The sequence below is a fragment of the Marmota monax genome, unplaced genomic scaffold (genome assembly GCF_021218885.2).
Source record: "Marmota monax isolate L192 unplaced genomic scaffold, Marmota_monax_Labrador192_F-V1.1 WCK01_AAM20220418_F8-fsc00002, whole genome shotgun sequence".
In the NCBI taxonomy this organism is placed as follows: domain Eukaryota; kingdom Metazoa; phylum Chordata; class Mammalia; order Rodentia; family Sciuridae; genus Marmota; species Marmota monax.
In genome coordinates this window covers 10,303,009-10,309,699 of record NW_026693571.1, presented here as the reverse complement: position 1 = coordinate 10,309,699, position 6,691 = coordinate 10,303,009, and the positions used below count along the sequence as shown (strand labels likewise).

Genomic DNA, 6,691 nt, shown 5'->3' with positions numbered 1-6,691 from the left:
AATTTTAGAAAAAAAAAAAACTAAGATTTTGCTTTTCTTCTGCTGCTGCTTATCTCCACCATTGTGGTGTGTTCACTTGACTCCATTACTTGCCATGTCATCTTAATTTTTTGGTACTGAGGATTAAACCCAGAGGTGCTTTATCACTGAGCTACCACCTCTTCCATTTTTTATGTTTTATTTTGAGACAGGGCTTCACTAAGTTGCTGAGACCTGCCTCAAATTTGCAATGCTCTTGCCTCAACCTCCTGAGCTGGGATTACAGGTATGAGAACCACTATGCCTGGCCTTGCCATATCTTCTTACAACCCTTTCAGCCTCAAGAAGTTCTTGATCAAGAGACAAAACAAAATCTTCCCATTCCCCAATGGATTTAGACAAAGACTGGTAATAAAATCAGACACAACTCCAAGAGGAGATATTGGAGAAGAGCCATGCTGGGTCTCTGAGAAACTGTACATGAGATTGCACACTTTTTTAAGCTGTATCAAGGTCACTATCATCTTACCATGTTAGGCTGAAAATGTCATCCCTGTCTGGAAAGTTGGACATGTTTTATTGGGAATCTGGTTTTCCTCTTAGTTTCTATGCTCTGCACTAATAGGTTGGTTCAGTAATAAATAGGTGATAACTTTGGGGGGTAAAAAAAGAATGTGTCCTACTACTATCTGATTTTGTAGATGAGAAAGCTTAGGCATATGGAAGTCAAGTAACTTACCCAGGGACAATGAATGCTGAGGACTGGGTTGTAGGCAGCCTGGGGCCAGTCTATGTACTTGCCCACTGTGGGATGCTGCTTATCCACAAGCTACATTCCAAGAAACAAGCTGTTAAATGGATCCAATAAAAGGGATAAAATATATGAAGAGAACCCTGGGTAAAAAAAAAAAAAAAACATGGGCTCACTAAACACAGTGGCGCACACCTGTAACCCCAGTCTCTCAGGAGGCTGAGATAGGAGGATTGCAAGTTCAAAGCCAGCCTCAGCAAAAGTGAGGCACTAAATAAAATACAAAACAGGGCTGGGGATGTGGCTCAGTGGCTGAGTGCCCCTGAATCCAATCCCTAGTACCCCACCTCCCCGCACAAAAAAACACGGTCTCTTATTTAATCGCCTGATCTCAGAGCCTTTACCACACCAGGGAGCCTTGTGACTCTCTCAGGATGTAGAATGCAGTACTCGATCACAAAACACTTTTCAGAGAGCATTTCTCAGGACTAATGTTCTGAGGAACACCAGTTTGGAAAACACTGAGAATACCTTGAATGGGAATACCCTGGTTTGGATACATTTCTATAATTTTTAATAATTTCTATAAGCCAATCTTAGCAATTCCTTAGTTTAAATTTTACAGAGTTTTATACGTTTGGCATTGATAAGGCTGGGTCTTGAGATTTGGGGGTGAAACTAGTACATATCCAAGACACGGTAGGACAAGACAGTGGAATTTCTGTAACAGAGGAAAAAAAGGAAGGCCAGCAGAAGATTGAGGCTCATCTTCAAAAGGAGGAAGGGTTGATTTCAGGAAGGAGCTGGGGTTTTAGCAGGCCTTGAAGGATGGCAGGAATTTCTGGCAATAATTTTGAATTAATTACTTTAGGACAAAATCACTACTAGGCTCCAAGGTGGGGTCAGAAACCATGGAGACTCTGAAGGCAGTTTTCTTTTTTTTTTTTTTTTATTGGTTGTTCAAAACATTACAAAGCTCATGACATATCATCTTTCATACATTTGATTCAAGTGGGTTATGAACTCCCATTTTTACCCCAAATACAAGTTGCAGAATCACATCGGTTACACATCCACATTTTTACATAATGTGAAGGCAGTTTTCATTCTAGAGGATTATTCCCATTCTTTTATTTAGAGACACGTATCACTGAGTTGCTAAGTGCCTTGCCAAGTTGGTGAGGCTGGCTTTGAACTCACAATCCTCCTGCCTCAGCCTCCCACACTGCTGGGATTACAGGCATGTGCCACCACGCTTGGCAGATTATTCCCATTCCTAAACAGAGATAGCACATTGGAATCCCATAGAAAGGATGTTGACAGCAGACTCTTGTTCAACTGGTGCAAGTGCAGATTTAGTTTAATACACAAACTCTTGAATCTCACTGTCACTCCCATTTTGCTTTCCTGTCTGTTCCCCAGAGGCATCTGAATTTCCCTCTTCTAGGCTGGTATAACCTCATGCCACAGTTAAAAGATGAGGTGCCTGCATTCCCCTATTGGCATTTCCATATGACTGACTGTGTCATAGAAGACATCAGAGAGTTACCTCCCCCAGGGGGAATGCTTAGGAAATATCCTTCTGAAAGTAGTGGATTGATTCTTCTCAAAGAATGAGAAGAATTCCTCAAAATTACCACCACCTGCCTTCAAAATGAATTACCACTCTCAAGCAGTGGCATATATGTTTGCACTAACACTATCTATTCAGCATTTGAGTTCAGTAATTTTTGTAGTGGATTATATTACATTAAACTAGGCAGATCTGTCATTCTCTTAAATGTGCTGGAAAAAAAGGAGATGCATGGGAAGCCAAGTAATTTAAGACATGATCTTTAAAAATCATGACATATATTGACATATATACTTGCAGGCCAGCAAAGTCATTTTCCTTAAGGAATTTTTGTTTGCTCTGAAATCGTTCATAGTTTCAATTGTTCTGTGCTGGTATGGTTGCTTCACTAATGTTCAGAGAGTAAACATTGTATGTTTACAACTAATATTAAACATATTATGTTATAGGCACTTGAATGCAATAAAATTTATCCCTACTTTCCATAATTTCAGTGGACATATGAGCATAAAATCAAGCCTACGATTCTTTATAAGGATGGTCACACAGGGTCTGGGCAAAGGAGTCAACAGAAAAGCATCTTTGAGTGCATCTCACCTTTGCATCGCAGGAGAGACAGAGATCCTGGACCACTTCTTCACTCCCACTTGGTGCTCACAGCTTTCAGTTACCATGAAAACCAAATTAGATTTTTCTTTTCCCTTTGCACAGGCATGTTTCTAGTGAGGACGTTGCAAAGAAAGCAGAGCTGCAGATATGCCCAACTTCTGGCTTCCTGGCTCTGTTCTGCAAGTTCCTTCCCTCTGAAGGGCTTGAATGGCAGGAGAACTGGGCGGAGAACTGGGACACTGCTGGGTGCTCATGCACAGGACTGGAGATGCTTCTCTCCCTCTGCACCTCTCATGCCATATATGTCTTCCTCTCACAGGCAGGACACTGCTCCTTTGCTGAAAGAAAACAGCATATAAATATTGATAAGGGAATGGAAAACTATGAAGTGGAAAGGAGAGGACCGAGGACTTTCCTCTTCATTATGAACCTAATTCATTCATTACTCAAATATTATTCCTATTTGTTTATTTATTTATTGACACTGGGGATTGAGTCCCGAGGTGCTTTATGAATGAGCTACATTTCTAGCCCTTTTTATTTATTTATTTTTATTTGGAAGCAGGGTCTCTCTAAATTGTGGAGGCTGGCCTTGAACTTGCGATCCTCCTGCAAGAAAGATTCCAGCCTCTTTTCATTGCTGGGATTACAGGCATGTGCCACCATGCCCAGTTTATTTCATTAATTTTTAAGAAAGTTTAACTCCTCCTCTGAATGTTTGGGCTGCCCTTGCTCTGTTTTGCAGGCAAAGCGTCTTGAAGGAGTTGTCTACTCCTCTAGATTCCCTCTGTTCCTCCTGTTTAATCTTAAAGGAAAAAAGTTAGTGCATAAATGACTTTTATCCAATATGCACACATAGTTTTAAAGTAGTCAGCTAATGCTACAATGCTTTACTGAAAACTAACATTTCCCTACCAAACTTTTATCCTGTTTTTCTGGTAATTATTGACATCTCTCTAAACTACAGGCATGTACTGCTGCTTCTTGATATATTTTAAATATTTTAAATGTACCTCCTGTTACAGAAGTTGAAATGTGTCCACATGCACACACACACATACACACACACACGCGCACACACACACCTTCACTTCTTTCTTTCTCACCCTCTCAATGTAGCATTGTTATAATTTTAGGCTATAAGCAGGCACAGTCATTGATGTGGCTGTGACCAGTAAATATATCCTAGTGTCTCAAGTTGTACATTACGAACATTTTTTGTTTATCCTGGAGTTGCAACAGTCTTTGCTAAGCTTCCCAGGTGTCCACCATTTATTTATTTATTTTTTCTAAATGTAATAGATCTGCTGAATCCCTGCCAATACTTTTTGCCAGGCACTTGAACCCATCCATTCTGCATTTCACCTACCACTGTATCTTCTGGTCCAGGTGGGATAAGTAGTTTACCTCTACAAAGGCCTGGTACATAGTTGTCTTTGCTCTTTCCTCTAGGAATCCCTTGTATTAATAAGTCTGGGATAATTGCCATTAAAAACAGATCCCAAAAAAAAAAAAAAAATATATATATATATATATATATATATATATATATATATATATATATATATATATATATATATTAGTAAAGTTTATCTCTTGTTCACTACTGTGGACTGCATTGTATCTCTTAGGAGACAATTAAGGTTCAATGAGGTCACAAGGGAAGGGATTGGTGGCTTGATAAGAAAAAGAGGCTTTCTCCCTCTGCACCCTATGTAAGAACACTATCTGCAGGCCTGGAAGTGGGCCCTTATTAGGAAAAAAAATCTGCACCACTTTGATCTTGGACTTCTCTGCCTTCAGAACTGTGAGAAATGGATGTCTATTGTTTAGGCCCCTAAGCCTAGGTACTGTGGTATAGCAGTCCAAACCAAGACATTCACATAACTGTTCAGTGCAAAGGATGGACAGGGTAGCAGGGAGCCCCCCTCTGTACAGTCATTTAGGGACTAGGTTGATGGGACGTTTTGCCATTTTTTCAAATACATATGGAAGACCAGTCTGAAAATATTGAATGGAAAATTCCAGAAACAAACATTCCATAAGTTTAAAATTGTGCTTTGTTAGGAGTAACATGATGAAATCCATTACAGTCTCATTTTATCCAACCCTGGATGCAAATCATCCCTTTGCCCATCATTTCCAGTATATGCTACCTGCCTGTTAGTTACTTAGTAGCCATCTCCAGTTTATCCTTAAGTCATTTTGGTAAGCTCACCTTTGTAACTCTTGCCACAGAAATTACTCCTACCCAGGTCTTCAAAGACCTCCATGTTGCTCTTCTAGCCTTATCTTTCCCAGATGTACAGCCTGAGGTGACTCTGTTGAGATGTCACCCCCTTTCTTTCATAGAGTACTTTCTTTTAGATATCTCTTGGTTTTCCTCCTACATTACTGGCTCCAATTATCTGTCTTCCTTTTTGGCTTCTCCACCTTTTCCTGACCTCAAAGTGTTGGAATTTCCCCAAACTTAATATCAGACTCTCTCTTTACTAGTCATGGTTTTTCCAATCTCCCAGCCATCTATTCACTCCCAGTTTAATATTTCCACACCCCACCCCTTATCTGAATGTTTGTTAGACTGATTTGTCCAACCTCCTATTTGACAGCTCTTCTTAGTCATTGAATAGTTATTTTTATTCATCCAGCCCAATATTTACTGGGTACCTATTCTGTATTAGGGACTATTCTAGGCTCTTGGGCTACATCAGCAACAAATCTGTCTCTTTCATGATGTTTTCCAGTGACAGGAGACAAAGATTAACAATAACCCTTAAAAAGAGTTGTAACAAAACATAATGAAATAGAAACGCTACAAAAAAAGTAGAGTGTTGGGGATGGACAGTCATTGAAATTTTAAGTAGGGTACTTAATACAGGCCTCATTAAGATGAGGAAACTTGAGGCTGGGGATGTAACTCAGTGATAGAACACATGCCTAGCATGCACCAGACCCTGGTTTCAATTCCTACTTCCAGGGGAAGAATAATATGATGCTGAAATTTGGCCAAAGGCTTTGAGGAATACAAGGTGAGGTCAGGAAGATGTCTAAAATATCTATAGGAAAATCATTCCAGGAAAAAAAATAATAAGAGACGCTATAAAGGTCTTGAGGTAGAAGTGTGCCTGGCAAGTTCAAGGAACAAGAAGGAGGCCAGTGGAACAGAATAAGCAAGGAGGGGTGCAGAACATACGGTAATGGGGAGTAAACTGGAGGTGGGGGAAGATGGAAGGATTTTAAATGATTGAAATGACTTTGTCTTTCACAGAGTTGGATGTAGAGTTGGATATAGGTGGTTTTGAAATAAACTTTTAAAGGTTCTTCTTATTGCAGTGTACTGAATAGATCCTGTAATTTTTTGGAATATGGGTAAAGCAAGTAGGAGGCCTAGTAGGATCCTAGTGCAGAAATTTCAGAACTAACTTGTACAAAATTGAATTTCAAACGTTTTCCCTAAATCCATTCTTCCCCAAAGCCATCCCTAAAATGGGTTCTACCCAGAAGCCAAGGCCAGACACTGTGAGCTCTGCTCAGCTCCTCCTTTTTTGTCACCTCTTTCTCCCTAAGTCCATCAGTAGAGTCCTGTTCCTGCTCCATGAGCTCTCCCTGTCTCCACAATCACCATCCCTCCTCGGCAACCACTGTTTCCAGTCCAGCCTGTCATGGCTGCCTCCAGTGAGTGTATCCTCCCCCTTCCACTCTTAGCCCAACCCATTCTCTCCACAGGGATCTTTTGAAAACCTCAATCAAATCACATCATTCCTTTGCTTAAAACCCTA

General features: G+C 40.3%; 1 pseudogene; it reads left to right on the top strand.

Moving 5' to 3' along the window:
- The first annotated feature begins 279 nt into the window (after window positions 1-279).
- Window positions 280-449, top strand: LOC124102688 (large ribosomal subunit protein eL39-like; annotated as a pseudogene).
- Window positions 450-6,691: the final 6,242 nt, after the last annotated feature.